Raw genomic sequence first — 22,090 nt, 5'->3', positions numbered from 1 at the left:
CGGTAAAGTACTCTAAATGCTTAACTCGCTGAGAAACTCATTTTTTGTCCAAAATTTATATTTGCCACAAAATAGTTAATAGTGAGGCAAGCCGTTCTGAAACCTATCGGTAAAGTACTCTAAATGCTTAACTCGCCGAGAAACTCATTTTTTGTCCAAAATGAATGTTTGCCACAAAATAGTTAATTTTGAGGCAAGTCGTTCTGAAACTAACCGGCAAATTACTCAAAATACTTAACTCGCCGGGAAAAACACTTTTATTTGCAAAATGAATGTTTGCCAGAAAATAGTTAATTTTGATGCAAGCCGCTCTGGAACCAACCGGCAAATTACTCAAAATGCTTAACTCGCCGAGAAAATCACTTTTTTCCCAAAATGAATGTTTGCCACTAAATAGTTAATTTTGAGGCAAGTCGTTCTGAAACCAGCCGACAAATTACTCAAAATGCTTCACTCGCCGGGAAAAACACTTTTATTTGCAAAATGAATGTTTGTCAAAAAAATAGTTAATTTTGAGGCAAGTCGTTCTGAAACCAACCGGCAAATTACTCAAAATGCTTAACTCGCCGAGAAACTCACTTTTTCTCCAAAATTTATGTTTGGTTAAAAATAGTTCATTTTGATGCAAGCCGCTCTGGAACCAATCGGCAAATTATTCAAAATGCTTAACTCGCCGTGAAAATCACTTTTTTCCCAAAATGAATGTTTGTCAAAGAATGTCGGTAAATTACACAAAATGCTTAACTCACCGAGAAAATCACTCTTTTTCCAAAATAAATGTTTGGCAAAAAAATAGTTAATAGTGAGGCAAGCCGTTCTGAAACCTATCGGTCAAGTACTCTACATGTTTAACTCGCCGAGAAACTCAAAATTTCTCCAAAATTTATGTTTGATTAAAAATAGTTAATTTTGATGCAAGCCGCTCTGGAACCAACCAGCAAATTACTCAAAATGCTTAACTCGCCGAGAAAGTCACTTTTTTCCCAAAATGAATGTTTGCCACAAAATAGTTAATTTTGAGTCAAGTCGTTCTGAAACAAACCGGCAAATTACTCAAAATACTTAACTCGCCGGGAAAAACACTTTTATTTGCAAAATGAATGTTTGCCACAAAATAGATAATTTTGAGGCAAGTCGTTCTGAAACCAACTGGCAAATTACTCAAAATGCTTAACTCGCCGAGAAAATCACTTTTTTTCCAAAATAAATGTTTGGCAAATAAATAGTTAATAGTGAGGCAAGCCGTTCTGAAACCTATCGGTAAAGTACTCTAAATGCTTAACTCGCCGAGAAACTCATTTTTTGTTCAAAATTTATGTTTGGTTAAAAATATTTAATTTTGATGCAAGCCGCTCTGGAACCAACCGGCAAATTACTCAAAATGCTTAACTCGCCGAGAAAATCACTTTTTTCCCAAAATGAATGTTTGCCACAAAATAGTTAATTTGAGTCAAGTCGTTCTGAAACAAACCGGCAAATTACTCAAAATGCTTAACTCGCCGAGAAAATCACTTTGTTTCCAAAATAGATGTTTGCCACAAAATAGTTAATTTTCAGGCAAGAAGTTCTGAAACCTATCGGTAAAGTACTCTAAATGCTTAACTCGCCGAGAAACTCATTTTTTGTCCAAAATTTATATTTGCCACAAAATAGTTAAAAGTGAGGCAAGCCGTTCTGAAACCTATCGGTAAATTACTCAAAATTCTTATCTCGCCGAGAAAATCACTTTTTTTCCAAAATAAATGTTTGGCAAATAAATAGTTAATAGTGAGGCAAGCTGTTCTGAAACCTATCGGTAAAGTACTCTAAATGCTTAACTCGCCGAGAAACTCATTTTTTGTCCAAAATTTATGTTTGCCACAAAATAGTTAATTTTGAGTCAAGTCGTTCTGAAACCAACCAGCAAATTACTCAAAATGCTTATCTCGCCGAGAAAATCACTTTTTTTCCAAAATAAATGTTTGGCTAATAAATAGTTAATAGTGAGGCAAGCCGTTCTGAAACCTATCGGTAAAGTACTCTAAATGCTTAACTCGCCGAGAAACTAATTTTTTGTCCAAAATTTATGTTTGCCACAAAATAGTTAATTTTGTGGCAAGTCGTTCTGAAAACAACCGGCAAGTTACTCAAAATGCTTAACTCGCCGAGAAACTCACTTTTTCTCCAAAATTTATGTTTGGTTAAAAATAGTTAATTTTGATACAAGCCGCTCTGGAACCAACCGGCACATTACTCTCAATGCTTAACTCGCCGGGAAAAACACTTTTATTTGCAAAATGAATGTTTGTCAAAAAAATAGTTAATTTTGAGGCAAGTCATTCTGAAACCAACCGGCAAATTACTCAAAATGCTTAACTCGCCGAGAAACTCACTTTTTCTCCAAAATTTATGTTTGGTTAAAAATAGTTAATTTTGATACAAGCCGCTCTGGAACCAACCGGCACATTACTCTAAATGCTTAACTCGCCCATAAACTCACTTTTTGTTCAAAATCTATTTTTGGTTAAAAATAGTTCATTTTGATGCAAGCCGCTCTGGAACCAATCGGCAAATTACTCAAAATGCTTAACTCGCCGTGAAAATCACTTTTTTCCCAAAATGAATGTTTGTCAAAGAATGTCGGTAAATTACACAAAATGCTTAACTCACCGAGAAAATCACTCTTTTTCCAAAATAAATGTTTGGCAAAAAAATAGTTAATAGTGAGGCAAGCCGTTCTGAAACCTATCGGTAAAGTACTCTAAATGCTTAACTCGCCGAGAAACTCATTTTTTGTCCAAAATTTATGTTTGGTTAAAAATATTTAATTTTGATGCAAGCCGCTCTGGAACCAACCGGCAAATTACTCAAAATGCTTAACTCGCCGAGAAAATCACTTTTTTCCCAAAATGAATGTTTGCCACAAAATAGTTAATTTGAGTCAAGTCGTTCTGAAACAAACCGGCAAATTACTCAAAATGCTTAACTCGCCGAGAAAATCACTTTGTTTCCAAAATAGATGTTTGCCACAAAATAGTTAATAGTGAGGCAAGCCGTTCTGAAACCTATCGGTAAAGTACTCTAAATGCTTAACTCGCTGAGAAACTCATTTTTTGTCCAAAATTTATATTTGCCACAAAATAGTTAATAGTGAGGCAAGCCGTTCTGAAACCTATCGGTAAAGTACTCTAAATGCTTAACTCGCCGAGAAACTCATTTTTTGTCCAAAATGAATGTTTGCCACAAAATAGTTAATTTTGAGGCAAGTCGTTCTGAAACTAACCGGCAAATTACTCAAAATACTTAACTCGCCGGGAAAAACACTTTTATTTGCAAAATGAATGTTTGCCAGAAAATAGTTAATTTTGATGCAAGCCGCTCTGGAACCAACCGGCAAATTACTCAAAATGCTTAACTCGCCGAGAAAATCACTTTTTTCCCAAAATGAATGTTTGCCACTAAATAGTTAATTTTGAGGCAAGTCGTTCTGAAACCAGCTGACAAATTACTCAAAATGCTTCACTCGCCGGGAAAAACACTTTTATTTGCAAAATGAATGTTTGTCAAAAAAATAGTTAATTTTGAGGCAAGTCGTTCTGAAACCAACCGGCAAATTACTCTAAATGCTTAACTCGCCCATAAACTCACTTTTTGTTCAAAATCTATTTTTGGTTAAAAATAGTTCATTTTGATGCAAGCCGCTCTGGAACCAATCGGCAAATTACTCAAAATGCTTAACTCGCCGAGAAAATCACTTTTTTCCCACAATGAATGTTTGTCAAAGAATGTCTGTAAATTACACAAAATGCTTAACTCGCCGAGAAAATCACTCTTTTTCCAAAATAAATGTTTGGCAAAAAAATAGTTAATAGTGAGGCAAGCCGTTCTGAAACCTATCGGTAAAGTACTCTACATGTTTAACTCGCCGAGAAACTCACTATTTCTCCAAAATTTATGTTTGATTAAAAATAGTTAATTTTGATGCAAGCCGCTCTGGAACCAACCGGCAAATTACTCAAAATGCTTAACTCGCCGAGAAAGTCACTTTTTTCCCAAAATGAATGTTTGCCACCAAATAATTAATTTTGAGTCAAGTCGTTCTGAAACAAACCGGCAAATTACTCAAAATACTTAACTCGCCGGGAAAAACACTTTAATTTGCAAAATGAATGTTTGCCACAAAATAGATAATTTTGAGGCAAGTCGTTCTGAAACCAACTGGCAAATTGCTCAAAATGCTTAACTCGCCGAGAAAATCACTTGTTTTCAAAAATAAATGTTTGCCACAAAATAGTTAATTTTCAGGCAAGCAGTTCTGAAACCTATCGGTAAAGTACTCTAAATGCTTAACTCGCCGAGAAACTCATTTTTTGTCCAAAATTGATATTTGCCACAAAATAGTTAATAGTGAGGCAAGCCGTTCTGAAACCTATCGGTAAATTACTCAAAATGCTTTACTCGGCGAGAAAATCACTTTTTATCCAAAATAAATGTTTGGCAAAAAAATAGTTAATAGTGAGGCAAGCCGTTCCGAAACCTATCGGTAAAGTACTCTAAATGCTTAACTCGCCGAGAAACTCATTTTTTGTCCAAAATGAAAGTTTGCCACAAAATAGTTAATTTTGAGGCAAGTCGTTCTGAAACTAAGCGGCAAATTACTCAAAATACTTAACTCGTCGGGAAAAACACTTTTATTTGCAAAATGAATGTTTGCCAGAAAATAGTTAATTTTGATGCAAGCCGCTCTGGAACCAACCGGCAAATTACTCAAAATGCTTATCTCGCCGAGAAAATCACTTTTTTCCCAAAATGAATGTTTGCCACTAAATAGTTAATTTTGAGGCATGTCGTTCTGAAACCAACCGGCAAATGCTCAAAATGCTTAACCCGCCGAGAAAATCACTTTTTTCCCAAAATAAATGTTTGGCAAAAAAATTGTTAAAAGTGAGGCAAGCCGTTCTGAAACCTATCGGTAAATTACTCAAAATGCTGAACTCGTCGAGAAAATCATTTTTTTCCAAAATGAATGTTTGTCAAAATAATATCGGTAAATGACTCAAAATGCGTAACTCGCCGAGAAAATCACTTTTTTTCCAAAATGAATGTTTGTCAAAAAAATTGTTAAAAGTGAGGCAAGCCGTTCTGAAACCTATCGGTAAATTACTCAAAATGCTTAACTCGCCGAGAAAATCACTTTTTTCCCAAAATGAATGTTTGCCACAAAATAGTTAATTTTGAGGCAAGTCGTTCTGAAACCAACCGGCAAATTACTCAAAATGCTTAACTCGCCGAGAAAATCACTTTTTTTCCAAAATAAATGTTTGGCAAATTGAGGCTAGCCGTTCTGAAACCTATCGGTAAAGTACTCTAAATGCTTAACTCGCCGAGAAACTCATTTTTTGTCCAAAATTTATGTTTGCCACAAAATAGTTAATTTTGAGGCAAGTCGTTCTGAAACTAAGCGGGAAATTACTCAAAATACTTAACTCGTCGGGAAAAACACTTTTATTTGCAAAATGAATGTTTGCCAGAAAATAGTTAATTTTGATGCAAGCCGCTCTGGAACCAACCGGCAAATTACTCAAAATGCTTATCTCGCCGAGAAAATCACTTTTTTCCCAAAATGAATGTTTGCCACTAAATAGTTAATTTTGAGGCATGTCGTTCTGAAACCAACCGGCAAATGCTCAAAATGCTTAACCCGCCGAGAAAATCACTTTTTTCCCAAAATAAATTTTTGGCAAAAAAATTGTTAAAAGTGAGGCAAGCCGTTCTGAAACCTATCGGTAAATTACTCAAAATGCTGAACTCGTCGAGAAAATCATTTTTTCCAAAATGAATGTTTGTCAAAATAATATCGGTAAATGACTCAAAATGCGTAACTCGCCGAGAAAATCACTTTTTTTCCAAAATGAATGTTTGTCAAAAAAATTGTTAAAAGTGAGGCAAGCCGTTCTGAAACCTATCGGTAAATTACTCAAAATGCTTAACTCGCCGAGAAAATCACTTTTTTCCCAAAATGAATGTTTGCCACAAAATAGTTAATTTTGAGGCAAGTCGTTCTGAAACCAACTGGCAAATTACTCAAAATGCTTAACTCGCCGGGAAAAACACTTTTATTTGCAAAATGAATGTTTGTCAAAAAAATAGTTAATTTTGAGGCAAGTCATTCTGAAACCAACCGGCAAATTACTCAAAATGCTTAACTCGCCGAGAAACTCACTTTTTCTCCAAAATTTATGTTTGGTTAAAAATAGTTAATTTTGATACAAGCCGCTCTGGAACCGACCGGCACATTACTCTAAATGCTTAACTCGCCCATAAACTCACTTTTTGTTCAAAATCTATTTTTGGTTAAAAATAGTTCATTTTGATGCAAGCCGCTCTGGAACCAATCGGCAAATTACTCAAAATGCTTAACTCGCCGAGAAAATCACTTTTTTCCCAAAATGAATGTTTGTCAAAGAATGTCGGTAAATTACACAAAATGCTTAACTCGCCGAGAAAATCACTCTTTTTCCAAAATAAATGTTTGGCAAAAAAATAGTTAATAGTGAGGCAAGCCGTTCTGAAACCTATCGGTAAAGTACTCTACATGTTTAACTCGCCGAGAAACTCAATATTTCTCCAAAATTTATGTTTGATTTAAAATAGTTAATTTTGATGCAAGCCGCTCTGGAACCAACCAGCAAATTACTCAAAATGCTCAACTCGCCGAGAAAGTCACTTTTTTCCCAAAATGAATGTTTGCCACAAAATAGTTAATTTTGAGTCAAGTCGTTCTGAAACAAACCGGCAAATTACTCAAAATACTTAACTCGCCGGGAAAAACACTTTTATTTGCAAAATGAATGTTTGCCACAAAATAGATAATTTTGAGGCAAGTCGTTCTGAAACCAACTGGCAAATTACTCAAAATGCTTAACTCACCGAGAAAATCACTTTTTATCCAAAATAAATGTTTGGCAAAAAAATAGTTAATAGTGAGGCAAGCCGTTCCGAAACCTATCGGTAAAGTACTCTAAATGCTTAACTCGCCGAGAAACTCATTTTTTGTCCAAAATGAAATTTTGCCACAAAATAGTTAATTTTGAGGCAAGTCGTTCTGAAACTAAGCGGCAAATTACTCAAAATACTTAACTCGTCGGGAAAAACACTTTTATTTGCAAAATGAATGTTTGCCAGAAAATAGTTAATTTTGATGCAAGCCGCTCTGGAACCAACCGGCAAATTACTCAAAATGCTTATCCTGCCGAGAAAATCACTTTTTTCCCAAAATGAATGTTTGCCACTAAATAGTTAATTTTGAGGCATGTCGTTCTGAAACCAACCGGCAAATGCTCAAAATGCTTAACCCGCCGAGAAAATCACTTTTTTCCCAAAATAAATGTTTGGCAAAAAAATTGTTAAAAGTGAGGCAAGCCGTTCTGAAACCTATCGGTAAATTACTCAAAATGCTGAACTCGTCGAGAAAATCATTTTTTTCCAAAATGAATGTTTGTCAAAATAATATCGGTAAATGACTCAAAATGCGTAACTCGCCGAGAAAATCACTTTTTTTCAAAAATGAATGTTTGTCAAAAAAATTGTTAAAAGTGAGGCAAGCCGTTCTGAAACCTATCGGTAAATTACTCAAAATGCTTAACTCGCCGAGAAAATCACTTTTTTCCCAAAATGAATGTTTGCCACAAAATAGTTAATTTTGAGGCAAGTCGTTCTGAAACCAACCGGCAAATTACTCAAAATGCTTAACTCGCCGAGAAAATCACTTTTTTTCCAAAATAAATGTTTGGCAAATTGAGGCTAGCCGTTCTGAAACCTATCGGTAAAGTACTCTAAATGCTTAACTCGCCGAGAAACTCATTTTTTGTCCAAAATATATGTTTGCCACAAAATAGTTAATAGTGAGGCAAGCCGTTCTGAAACCAACCGGCAAGTTACTCAAAATGCTTAACTCGCCGAGAAAATCACTTTTTATCCAAAATAAATGTTTGGCAAAAAAATAGTTAATAGTGAGGCAAGCCGTTCTGAAACCTATCGGTAAAGTACTCTAAATGCTTAACTCGTCGAGAAAATCACTTTTTTCCAAAATGAATGTTTGTCCAAATAATATCGGTAAATTACTCAAAATGCGTAACTCGCCGAGAAAATCACCTTTTTTTCCAAAATAAATGTTTGGCACAAAATAGTTAATTTTGAGGCAAGTCGTTCTGAAACCAACCGGCAAATTACTCAAAATGCTTAACTCGCCGAGAAAATCACTTTTTTTCCAAAATAAATGTTTGGCAAAAAAATAGTTAATAGTGAGGCAAGCCGTTCTGAAACCTATTGGTAAATTACTCAAAATGCTCAACTCGCCGAGAAAATCACTTTGTTTCCAAAATAAATGTTTGCCACAAAATAGTTAATTTTCAGGCAAGAAGTTCTGAAACCTATCGGTAAAGTACTCTAAATGCTTAACTCGCCGAGAAACTCATTTTTTGTCCAAAATTTATATTTGCCACAAAATAGTTAAAAGTGAGGCAAGCCGTTCTGAAACCTATCGGTAAATTACTCAAAATTCTTATCTCGCCGAGAAAATCACTTTTTTTCCAAAATAAATGTTTGGCAAATAAATAGTTAATAGTGAGGCAAGCCGTTCTGAAACCTATCGGTAAAGTACTCTAAATGCTTAACTCGCCGAGAAACTCATTTTTTGTCCAAAATTTATGTTTGCCACAAAATAGTTAATTTTGAGTCAAGTCGTTCTGAAACCAACCGGCAAATTACTCAAAATGCTTATCTCGCCGAGAAAATCACTTTTTTCCCAAAATGAATGTTTGCCACTAAATAGTTAATTTTGAGGCATGTCGTTCTGAAACCAACCGGCAAATGCTCAAAATGCTTAACCCGCCGAGAAAATCACTTTTTTCCCAAAATAAATGTTTGGTTAAAAAATTGTTAAAAGTGAGGCAAGCCGTTCTGAAACCTATCGGTAAATTACTCAAAATGCTGAACTCGTCGAGAAAATCATTTTTTTCCAAAATGAATGTTTGTCAAAATAATATCGGTAAATGACTCAAAATGCGTAACTCGCCGAGAAAATCACTTTTTTTCCAAAATGAATGTTTGTCAAAAAAATTGTTAAAAGTGAGGCAAGCCGTTCTGAAACCTATCGGTAAATTACTCAAAATGCTTAACTCGCCGAGAAAATCACTTTTTTCCCAAAATGAATGTTTGCCACAAAATAGTTAATTTTGAGGCAAGTCGTTCTGAAACCAACCGGCAAATTACTCAAAATGCTTAACTCGCCGAGAAAATCACTTTTTTTCCAAAATAAATGTTTGGCAAATTGAGGCTAGCCGTTCTGAAACCTATCGGTAAAGTACTCTAAATGCTTAACTCGCCGAGAAACTCATTTTTTGTCCAAAATTTATGTTTGCCACAAAATAGTTAATTTTGAGGTAAGTCGTTCTGAAACCAACCGGCAAATTGCTCAAAATGCTTAACTCGCCGAGAAAATCACTTTTTTCCCAAACCGAATGTTTGCCTCAAAATAGTTAATTTTCAGGCAAGTCGTTCTGAAACCAACTGGCAAATTACTCAAAATGCTTAACTCGCCGGGAAAAACACTTTTATTTGCAAAATGAATGTTTGTCAAAAAAATAGTTAATTTTGAGGCAAGTCATTCTGAAACCAACCGGCAAATTACTCAAAATGCTTAACTCGCCGAGAAACTCACTTTTTCTCCAAAATTTATGTTTGGTTAAAAATAGTTAATTTTGATACAAGCCGCTCTGGAACCAACCGGCACATTACTCTAAATGCTTAACTCGCCCATAAACTCACTTTTTGTTCAAAATCTATTTTTGGTTAAAAATAGTTCATTTTGATGCAAGCCGCTCTGGAACCAATCGGCAAATTACTCAAAATGCTTAACTCGCCGAGAAAATCACTTTTTTCCCAAAATGAATGTTTGTCAAAGAATGTCGGTAAATTACACAAAATGCTTAACTCGCCGAGAAAATCACTCTTTTTCCAAAATAAATGTTTGGCAAAAAAATAGTTAATAGTGAGGCAAGCCGTTCTGAAACCTATCGGTAAAGTACTCTACATGTTTAACTCGCCGAGAAACTCAATATTTCTCCAAAATTTATGTTTGATTTAAAATAGTTAATTTTGATGCAAGCCGCTCTGGAACCAACCAGCAAATTACTCAAAATGCTCAACTCGCCGAGAAAGTCACTTTTTTCCCAAAATGAATGTTTGCCACAAAATAGTTAATTTTGAGTCAAGTCGTTCTGAAACAAACCGGCAAATTACTCAAAATACTTAACTCGCCGGGAAAAACACTTTTATTTGCAAAATGAATGTTTGCCACAAAATAGATAATTTTGAGGCAAGTCGTTCTGAAACCAACTGGCAAATTACTCAAAATGCTTAACTCGCCGAGAAAATCACTTTTTATCCAAAATAAATGTTTGGCCAAAAAATAGTTAATAGTGAGGCAAGCCGTTCCGAAACCTATCGGTAAAGTACTCTAAATGCTTAACTCGCCGAGAAACTCATTTTTTGTCCAAAATGAAAGTTTGCCACAAAATAGTTAATTTTGAGGCAAGTCGTTCTGAAACTAAGCGGCAAATTACTCAAAATACTTAACTCGTCGGTAAAAACACTTTTATTTGCAAAATGAATGTTTGCCAGAAAATAGTTAATTTTGATGCAAGCCGCTCTGGAACCAACCGGCAAATTACTCAAAATGCTTATCTCGCCGAGAAAATCACTTTTTTCCCAAAATGAATGTTTGCCACCAAATAGTTAATTTTGAGGCATGTCGTTCTGAAACCAACCGGCAAATGCTCAAAATGCTTAACCCGCCGAGAAAATCACTTTTTTCCCAAAATAAATGTTTGGCAAAAAAATTGTTAAAAGTGAGGCAAGCCGTTCTGAAACCTATCGGTAAATTACTCAAAATGCTGAACTCGTCGAGAAAATCATTTTTTTCCAAAATGAATGTTTGTCAAAATAATATCGGTAAATGACTCAAAATGCGTAACTCGCCGAGAAAATCACTTTTTTTCCAAAATGAATGTTTGTCAAAAAAATTGTTAAAAGTGAGGCAAGCCGTTCTGAAACCTATCGGTAAATTACTCAAAATGCTTAACTCGCCGAGAAAATCACTTTTTTCCCAAAATGAATGTTTGCCACAAAATAGTTAATTTTGAGGCAAGTCGTTCTGAAACCAACCGGCAAATTACTCAAAATGCTTAACTCGCCGAGAAAATCACTTTTTTTCCAAAATAAATGTTTGGCAAATTGAGGCTAGCCGTTCTGAAACCTATCGGTAAAGTACTCTAAATGCTTAACTCGCCGAGAAACTCATTTTTTGTCCAAAATATATGTTTGCCACAAAATAGTTAATAGTGAGGCAAGCCGTTCTGAAACCAACCGGCAAGTTACTCAAAATGCTTAACTCGCCGAGAAAATCACTTTTTATCCAAAATAAATGTTTGGCAAAAAAATAGTTAATAGTGAGGCAAGCCGTTCTGAAACCTATCGGTAAAGTACTCTAAATGCTTAACTCGTCGAGAAAATCACTTTTTTCCAAAATGAATGTTTGTCAAAATAATATCGGTAAATTACTCAAAATGCGTAACTCGCCGAGAAAATCACCTTTTTTTCCAAAATAAATGTTTGGCACAAAATAGTTAATTTTGAGGCAAGTCGTTCTGAAACCAACCGGCAAATTACTCAAAATGCTTAACTCGCCGAGAAAATCACTTTTTTTCCAAAATAAATGTTTGGCAAAAAAATAGTTAATAGTGAGGCAAGCCGTTCTGAAACCTATTGGTAAATTACTCAAAATGCTCAACTCGCCGAGAAAATCACTTTGTTTCCAAAATAAATGTTTGCCACAAAATAGTTAATTTTCAGGCAAGAAGTTCTGAAACCTATCGGTAAAGTACTCTAAATGCTTAACTCGCCGAGAAACTCATTTTTTGTCCAAAATTTATATTTGCCACAAAATAGTTAAAAGTGAGGCAAGCCGTTCTGAAACCTATCGGTAAATTACTCAAAATTCTTATCTCGCCGAGAAAATCACTTTTTTTCCAAAATAAATGTTTGGCAAATAAATAGTTAATAGTGAGGCAAGCCGTTCTGAAACCTATCGGTAAAGTACTCTAAATGCTTAACTCGCCGAGAAACTCATTTTTTGTCCAAAATTTATGTTTGCCACAAAATAGTTAATTTTGAGTCAAGTCGTTCTGAAACCAACCGGCAAATTACTCAAAATGCTTATCTCGCCGAGAAAATCACTTTTTTCCCAAAATGAATGTTTGCCACTAAATAGTTAATTTTGAGGCATGCCGTTCTGAAACCAACCGGCAAATGCTCAAAATGCTTAACCCGCCGAGAAAATCACTTTTTTCCCAAAATAAATGTTTGGTTAAAAAATTGTTAAAAGTGAGGCAAGCCGTTCTGAAACCTATCGGTAAATTACTCAAAATGCTGAACTCGTCGAGAAAATCATTTTTTTCCAAAATGAATGTTTGTCAAAATAATATCGGTAAATGACTCAAAATGCGTAACTCGCCGAGAAAACCACTTTTTTTCCAAAATGAATGTTTGTCAAAAAAATTGTTAAAAGTGAGGCAAGCCGTTCTGAAACCTATCGGTAAATTACTCAAAATGCTTAACTCGCCGAGAAAATCACTTTTTTCCCAAAATGAATGTTTGCCACAAAATAGTTAATTTTGAGGCAAGTCGTTCTGAAACCAACCGGCAAATTACTCAAAATGCTTAACTCGCCGAGAAAATCACTTTTTTTCCAAAATAAATGTTTGTCAAATTGAGGCTAGCCGTTCTGAAACCTATCGGTAAAGTACTCTAAATGCTTAACTCGCCGAGAAACTCATTTTTTGTCCAAAATTTATGTTTGCCACAAAATAGTTAATTTTGAGGTAAGTCGTTCTGAAACCAACCGGCAAATTGCTCAAAATGCTTAACTCGCCGAGAAAATCACTTTTTTCCCAAACCGAATGTTTGCCTCAAAATAGTTAATTTTCAGGCAAGTCGTTCTGAAACCAACTGGCAAATTACTCAAAATGCTTAACTCGCCGGGAAAAACACTTTTATTTGCAAAATGAATGTTTGTCAAAAAAATAGTTAATTTTGAGGCAAGTCATTCTGAAACCAACCGGCAAATTACTCAAAATGCTTAACTCGCCGAGAAACTCACTTTTTCTCCAAAATTTATGTTTGGTTAAAAATAGTTAATTTTGATACAAGCCGCTCTGGAACCAACCGGCACATTACTCTAAATGCTTAACTCGCCCATAAACTCACTTTTTGTTCAAAATCTATTTTTGGTTAAAAATAGTTCATTTTGATGCAAGCCGCTCTGGAACCAATCGGCAAATTACTCAAAATGCTTAACTCGCCGAGAAAATCACTTTTTTCCCAAAATGAATGTTTGTCAAAGAATGTCGGTAAATTACACAAAATGCTTAACTCGCCGAGAAAATCACTCTTTTTCCAAAATAAATGTTTGGCAAAAAAATAGTTAATAGTGAGGCAAGCCGTTCTGAAACCTATCGGTAAAGTACTCTACATGTTTAACTCGCCGAGAAACTCAATATTTCTCCAAAATTTATGTTTGATTTAAAATAGTTAATTTTGATGCAAGCCGCTCTGGAACCAACCAGCAAATTACTCAAAATGCTCAACTCGCCGAGAAAGTCACTTTTTTCCCAAAATGAATGTTTGCCACAAAATAGTTAATTTTGAGTCAAGTCGTTCTGAAACAAACCGGCAAATTACTCAAAATACTTAACTCGCCGGGAAAAACACTTTTATTTGCAAAATGAATGTTTGCCACAAAATAGATAATTTTGAGGCAAGTCGTTCTGAAACCAACTGGCAAATTACTCAAAATGCTTAACTCGCCGAGAAAATCACTTTTTATCCAAAATAAATGTTTGGCAAAAAAATAGTTAATAGTGAGGCAAGCCGTTCCGAAACCTATCGGTAAAGTACTCTAAATGCTTAACTCGCCGAGAAACTCATTTTTTGTCCAAAATGAAAGTTTGCCACAAAATAGTTAATTTTGAGGCAAGTCGTTCTGAAACTAAGCGGCAAATTACTCAAAATACTTAACTCGTCGGGAAAAACACTTTTATTTGCAAAATGAATGTTTGCCAGAAAATAGTTAATTTTGATGCAAGCCGCTCTGGAACCAACCGGCAAATTACTCAAAATGCTTATCTCGCCGAGAAAATCACTTTTTTCCCAAAATGAATGTTTGCCACTAAATAGTTAATTTTGAGGCATGTCGTTCTGAAACCAACCGGCAAATGCTCAAAATGCTTAACCCGCCGAGAAAATCACTTTTTTCCCAAAATAAATGTTTGGTTAAAAAATTGTTAAAAGTGAGGCAAGCCGTTCTGAAACCTATCGGTAAATTACTCAAAATGCTGAACTCGTCGAGAAAATCATTTTTTTCCAAAATGAATGTTTGTCAAAATAATATCGGTAAATGACTCAAAATGCGTAACTCGCCGAGAAAACCACTTTTTTTCCAAAATGAATGTTTGTCAAAAAAATTGTTAAAAGTGAGGCAAGCCGTTCTGAAACCTATCGGTAAATTACTCAAAATGCTTAACTCGCCGAGGAAATCACTTTTTTCCCAAAATGAATGTTTGCCACAAAATAGTTAATTTTGAGGCAAGTCGTTCTGAAACCAACCGGCAAATTACTCAAAATGCTTAACTCGCCGAGAAAATCACTTTTTTTCCAAAATAAATGTTTGTCAAATTGAGGCTAGCCGTTCTGAAACCTATCGGTAAAGTACTCTAAATGCTTAACTCGCCGAGAAACTCATTTTTTGTCCAAAATTTATGTTTGCCACAAAATAGTTAATTTTGAGGTAAGTCGTTCTGAAACCAACCGGCAAATTGCTCAAAATGCTTAACTCGCCGAGAAAATCACTTTTTTCCCAAACCGAATGTTTGCCTCAAAATAGTTAATTTTCAGGCAAGTCGTTCTGAAACCAACTGGCAAATTACTCAAAATGCTTAACTCGCCGGGAAAAACACTTTTATTTGCAAAATGAATGTTTGTCAAAAAAATAGTTAATTTTGAGGCAAGTCATTCTGAAACCAACCGGCAAATTACTCAAAATGCTTAACTCGCCGAGAAACTCACTTTTTCTCCAAAATTTATGTTTGGTTAAAAATAGTTAATTTTGATACAAGCCGCTCTGGAACCAACCGGCACATTACTCTAAATGCTTAACTCGCCCATAAACTCACTTTTTGTTCAAAATCTATTTTTGGTTAAAAATAGTTCATTTTGATGCAAGCCGCTCTGGAACCAATCGGCAAATTACTCAAAATGCTTAACTCGCCGAGAAAATCACTTTTTTCCCAAAATGAATGTTTGTCAAAGAATGTCGGTAAATTACACAAAATGCTTAACTCGCCGAGAAAATCACTCTTTTTCCAAAATAAATGTTTGGCAAAAAAATAGTTAATAGTGAGGCAAGCCGTTCTGAAACCTATCGGTAAAGTACTCTACATGTTTAACTCGCCGAGAAACTCAATATTTCTCCAAAATTTATGTTTGATTTAAAATAGTTAATTTTGATGCAAGCCGCTCTGGAACCAACCAGCAAATTACTCAAAATGCTCAACTCGCCGAGAAAGTCACTTTTTTCCCAAAATGAATGTTTGCCACAAAATAGTTAATTTTGAGTCAAGTCGTTCTGAAACAAACCGGCAAATTACTCAAAATACTTAACTCGCCGGGAAAAACACTTTTATTTGCAAAATGAATGTTTGCCACAAAATAGATAATTTTGAGGCAAGTCGTTCTGAAACCAACTGGCAAATTACTCAAAATGCTTAACTCGCCGAGAAAATCACTTTTTATCCAAAATAAATGTTTGGCAAAAAAATAGTTAATAGTGAGGCAAGCCGTTCCGAAACCTATCGGTAAAGTACTCTAAATGCTTAACTCGCCGAGAAACTCATTTTTTGTCCAAAATGAAAGTTTGCCACAAAATAGTTAATTTTGAGGCAAGTCGTTCTGAAACTAAGCGGCAAATTACTCAAAATACTTAACTCGTCGGGAAAAACACTTTTATTTGCAAAATGAATGTTTGCCAGAAAATAGTTAATTTTGATGCAAGCCGCTCTGGAACCAACCGGCAAATTACTCAAAATGCTTATCTCGCCGAGAAAATCACTTTTTTCCCAAAATGAATGTTTGCCACTAAATAGTTAATTTTGAGGCATGTCGTTCTGAAACCAACCGGCAAATGCTCAAAATGCTTAACCCGCCGAGAAAATCACTTTTTTCCCAAAATAAATGTTTGGCAAAAAAATTGTTAAAAGTGAGGCAAGCCGTTCTGAAACCTATCGGTAAATTACTCAAAATGCTGAACTCGTCGAGAAAATCATTTTTTTCCAAAATGAATGTTTGTCAAAATAATATCGGTAAATGACTCAAAATGCGTAACTCGCCGAGAAAATCACTTTTTTTCCAAAATGAATGTTTGTCAAAAAAATTGTTAAAAGTGAGGCAAGCCGTTCTGAAACCTATCGGTAAATTACTCAAAATGCTTAACTCGCCGAGAAAATCACTTTTTTCCCAAAATGAATGTTTGCCACAAAATAGTTAATTTTGAGGCAAGTCGTTCTGAAACCAACCGGCAAATTACTCAAAATGCTTAACTCGCCGAGAAAATCACTTTTTTTCCAAAATAAATGTTTGGCAAATTGAGGCTAGCCGTTCTGAAACCTATCGGTAAAGTACTCTAAATGCTTAACTCCCCGAGAAACTCATTTTTTGTCCAAAATATATGTTTGCCACAAAATAGTTAATAGTGAGGCAAGCCGTTCTGAAACCAACCGGCAAGTTACTCAAAATGCTTAACTCGCCGAGAAAATCACTTTTTATCCAAAATAAATGTTTGGCAAAAAAATAGTTAATAGTGAGGCAAGCCGTTCTGAAACCTATCGGTAAAGTACTCTAAATGCTTAACTCGTCGAGAAAATCACTTTTTTCCAAAATGAATGTTTGTCAAAATAATATCGGTAAATTACTCAAAATGCGTAACTCGCCGAGAAAATCACCTTTTTTTCCAAAATAAATGTTTGGCACAAAATAGTTAATTTTGAGGCAAGTCGTTCTGAAACCAACCGGCAAATTACTCAAAATGCTTAACTCGCCGAGAAAATCACTTTTTTTCCAAAATAAATGTTTGGCAAAAAAATAGTTAATAGTGAGGCAAGCCGTTCTGAAACCTATTGGTAAATTACTCAAAATGCTCAACTCGCCGAGAAAATCACTTTGTTTCCAAAATAAATGTTTGCCACAAAATAGTTAATTTTCAGGCAAGAAGTTCTGAAACCTATCGGTAAAGTACTCTAAATGCTTAACTCGCCGAGAAACTCATTTTTTGTCCAAAATTTATATTTGCCACAAAATAGTTAAAAGTGAGGCAAGCCGTTCTGAAACCTATAGGTAAATTACTCAAAATTCTTATCTCGCCGAGAAAATCACTTTTTTTCCAAAATAAATGTTTGGCAAATAAATAGTTAATAGTGAGGCAAGCCGTTCTGAAACCTATCGGTAAAGTACTCTAAATGCTTAACTCGCCGAGAAACTCATTTTTTGTCCAAAATTTATGTTTGCCACAAAATAGTTAATTTTGAGTCAAGTCGTTCTGAAACCAACCGGCAAATTACTCAAAATGCTTATCTCGCCGAGAAAATCACTTTTTTTCCAAAATAAATGTTTGGCAAATAAATAGTTAATAGTGAGGCAAGCCGTTCTGAAACCTATCGGTAAAGTACTCTAAATGCTTAACTCGCCGAGAAACTAATTTTTTGTCCAAAATTTATGTTTGCCACAAAATAGTTAATTTTGTGGCAAGTCGTCCTGAAAACAACCGGCAAGTTACTCAAAATGCTTAACTCGCCGAGAAAATCACTTTTTTCCCAAAATAAATGTTTGGCAAAAAAATAGTTAATAGTGAGGCAAGCCGTTCTGAAACCTATCGGTAAATTACTCTAAATGCTTAACTCACCGAGAAAATCACTTTTTTCCCAAATGAATGTTTGCCACAAAATAGTTAATTTTGAGGCAAGTCGTTCTGAAACCAACCGGCAAATTACTCAAAATGCTTGATTCGCCGAGAAAATCACTTTTTTCCCAAAATGAATGCTGCCACAAAACAGTTAATTTTGAGGTAAGTCGTTCTGAAACCAACCGGCAAATTGCTCAAAATGCTTAACTCGCCGAGAAAATCACTTTTTTCCCAAAACGAATGTTTGCCTCAAAATAGTTAATTTTCAGGCAAGTCGTTCTGAAACCAACTGGCAAATTACTCAAAATGCTTAACTCGCCGGGGAAAACACTTTTATTTGCAAAATGAATGTTTGTCAAAAAAATAGTTAATTTTGAGACAAGTAATTCTGAAACCAACCGGCAAATTACTCAAAATGCTTAACTCGCCGAGAAACTCACTTTTTCTCCAAAATTTATGTTTGGTTAAAAATAGTTAATTTTGATACAAGCCGCTCTGGAACCAACCGGCACATTACTCTAAATGCTTAACTCGCCCATAAACTCACTTTTTGTTCAAAATCTATTTTTGGTTAAAAATAGTTCATTTTGATGCAAGCCGCTCTGGAACCAATCGGCAAATTACACAAAATGCTTAACTCGCCGAGAAAATCACTTTTTTCCCAAAATGAATGTTTGTCAAAGAATGTCGGTAAATTACACAAAATGCTTAACTCGCCGAGAAAATCACTCTTTTTCCAAAAAAAATAGTTAATAGTGAGGCAAGCCGTTCTGAAACCTATCGGTAAAGTACTCTCCATGTTTAACTCGCCGAGAAACTCAATATTTCTCCAAAATTTATGTTTGATTAAAAATAGTTAATTTTGATGCAAGCCGCTCTGGAACCAACCAGCAAATTACTCAAAATGCTTAACTCGCCGAGAAAGTCACTTTTTTCCCAAAATGAATGTTTGCCACAAAATAATTAATTTTGAGTCAAGTCGTTCTGAAACAAACCGGCAAATTACTCAAAATACTTAACTCGCCGGGAAAAACACTTTTATTTGCAAAATGAATGTTTGCCACAAAATAGATAATTTTGAGGCAAGTCGTTCTGAAACCAACTGGCAAATTACTCAAAATGCTTAACTCGCCGAGAAAATCACTTTTTTTCCAAAATAAATGTTTGGCAAATAAATAGTTAATAGTGAGGCAAGCCGTTCTGAAACCTATCGGTAAAGTACTCTAAATGCTTAACTCGCCGAGAAACTCATTTTTTGTCCAAAATTTATGTTTGGTTAAAAATATTTAATTTTGATGCAAGCCGCTCTGGAACCAACCGGCAAATTACTCAAAATGCTTAACTCGCCGAGAAAATCACTTTTTTCCCAAAATGAATGTTTGCCACAAAATAGTTAATTTTGAGTCAAGTCGTTCTGAAACAAACCGGCAAATTACTCAAAATGCTTAACTCGCCGGGAAAAACACTTTTATTTGCAAAATGAATGTTTGCCACAAAATAGATAATTTTGAGGCAAGTCGTTCTGAAACCAACTGGCAAATTACTCAAAATGCTTAACTCGCCGAGAAAATCACTTTTTTTCCAAAATAAATGTTTGGCAAATAAATAGTTAATAGTGAGGCAAGCCGTTCTGAAACCTATCGGTAAAGTACTCTAAATGCTTAACTCGCCGAGAAACTCATTTTTTGTCCAAAATTTATGTTTGGTTAAAAATATTTAATTTTGATGCAAGCCGCTCTGGAACCAACCGGCAAATTACTCAAAATGCTTAACTCGCCGAGAAAATCACTTTTTTCCCAAAATGAATGTTTGCCACAAAATAGTTAATTTTGAGTCAAGTCGTTCTGAAACAAACCGGCAAATTACTCAAAATGCTTAACTCGCCGAGAAAATCACTTTGTTTCCAAAATAGATGTTTGCCACAAAATAGTTAATAGTGAGGCAAGCCGTTCTGAAACCTATCGGTAAAGTACTCTAAATGCTTAACTCGCCGAGAAACTCATTTTTTGTCCAAAATTTATGTTTGGTGAAAAATATTTAATTTTGATGCAAGCCGCTCTGGAACCAACCGGCAAATTACTCAAAATGCTTAACTCGCCGAGAAAATCACTTTTTTCCCAAAATGAATGTTTGCCACAAAATAGTTAATTTTGAGTCAAGTCGTTCTGAAACAAACCGGCAAATTACTCAAAATGCTTAACTCGCCGAGAAAATCACTTTGTTTCCAAAATAAATGTTTGCCACAAAATAGTTAATTTTCAGGCAAGCAGTTCTGAAACCTATCGGTAAAGTACTCTAAATGCTTAACTCGCCGAGAAACTCATTTTTTGTCCAAAATTTATATTTGCCACAAAATAGTTAATAGTGAGGCAAGCCGTTCTGAAACCTATCGGTAAATTACTCAAAATGCTTTACTCGCCGAGAAAATCACTTTTTATCCAAAATAAATGTTTGGCAAAAAAATAGTTAATAGTGAGGCATGCCGTTCTGAAACCTATCGGTAAAGTACTCTAAATGTTTGGCAAAAAAATAGTTAATAGTGAGGCAAGCCGTTCTGAAACCTATCGGTAAAGTACTCTAAATGCTTAACTCGCCGAGAAACTCATTTTTTGTCCAAAATGAATGTTTGCCACAAAATAGTTAATTTTGAGGCAAGTCGTTCTGAAACCAACCGGCAAATTACTCAAAATACTTAACTCGCCGGGAAAAACACTTTTATTTGCAAAATGAATGTTTGCCAGAAAATAGTTAATTTTGATGCAAGCCGCTCTGGAACCAACCGGCAAATGACTCAAAATGCTTAACTCGCCGAGAAAATCACTTTTTTCCCAAAACGAATGTTTGCCACTAAATAGTTAATTTTGAGGCAAGTCGTTCTGAAACCAGCCGACAAATTACTCAAAATGCTTAACTCGCCGGGAAAAACACTTTTATTTGCAAAATGAATGTTTGTCAAAAAAATAGTTAATTTTGAGGCAAGTCGTTCTGAAACGAACCGGCAAATTACTCAAAATGCTTAACTCGCCGAGAAACTCACTTTTTCTCCAAAATTTATGTTTGGTTAAAAATAGTTAATTTTGATACAAGCCGCTCTGGAACCAACCGGCACATTACTCTAAATGCTTAACTCGCCCATAAACTCACTTTTTGTTCAAAATCTATTTTTGGTTAAAAATAGTTCATTTTGATGCAAGCCGCTCTGGAACCAATCGGCAAATTACTCAAAATGCTTAACTCGCCGAGAAAATCACTTTTTTCCCACAATGAATGTTTGTCAAAGAATGTCGGTAAATTACACAAAATGCTTAACTCGCCGAGAAAATCACTCTTTTTCCAAAAAAAATAGTTAATAGTGAGGCAAGCCGTTCTGAAACCTATCGGTAAAGTACTCTCCATGTTTAACTCGCCGAGAAACTCAATATTTCTCCAAAATTTATGTTTGATTAAAAATAGTTAATTTTGATGCAAGCCGCTCTGGAACCAACCAGCAAATTACTCAAAATGCTTAACTCGCCGAGAAAGTCACTTTTTTCCCAAAATGAATGTTTGCCACAAAATAGTTAATTTTGAGTCAAGTCGTTCTGAAACAAACCGGCAAATTACTCAAAATACTTAACTCGCCGGGAAAAACACTTTTATTTGCAAAATGAATGTTTGCCACAAAATAGATAATTTTGAGGCAAGTCGTTCTGAAACCAACTGGCAAATTACTCAAAATGCTTAACTCGCCGAGAAAATCACTTTTTTTCCAAAATAAATGTTTGGCAAATAAATAGTTAATAGTGAGGCAAGCCGTTCTGAAACCTATCGGTAAAGTACTCTAAATGCTTCACTCGCCGAGAAACTCATTTTTTGTCCAAAATTTATGTTTGCCACAAAATAGTTAATTTTGAGTCAAGTCGTTCTGAAACCAACCGGCAAATTACTCAAAATGCTTATCTCGCCGAGAAAATCACTTTTTTCCCAAAATGAATGTTTGCCACTAAATAGTTAATTTTGAGGCATGTCGTTCTGAAACCAACCGGCAAATGCTCAAAATGC

This window comes from Scyliorhinus torazame, chromosome 23, assembly GCF_047496885.1.
Source record: "Scyliorhinus torazame isolate Kashiwa2021f chromosome 23, sScyTor2.1, whole genome shotgun sequence".
In the NCBI taxonomy this organism is placed as follows: Eukaryota; Metazoa; Chordata; class Chondrichthyes; order Carcharhiniformes; family Scyliorhinidae; genus Scyliorhinus; species Scyliorhinus torazame.
Note: the sequence above shows the minus strand (reverse complement) of the source record.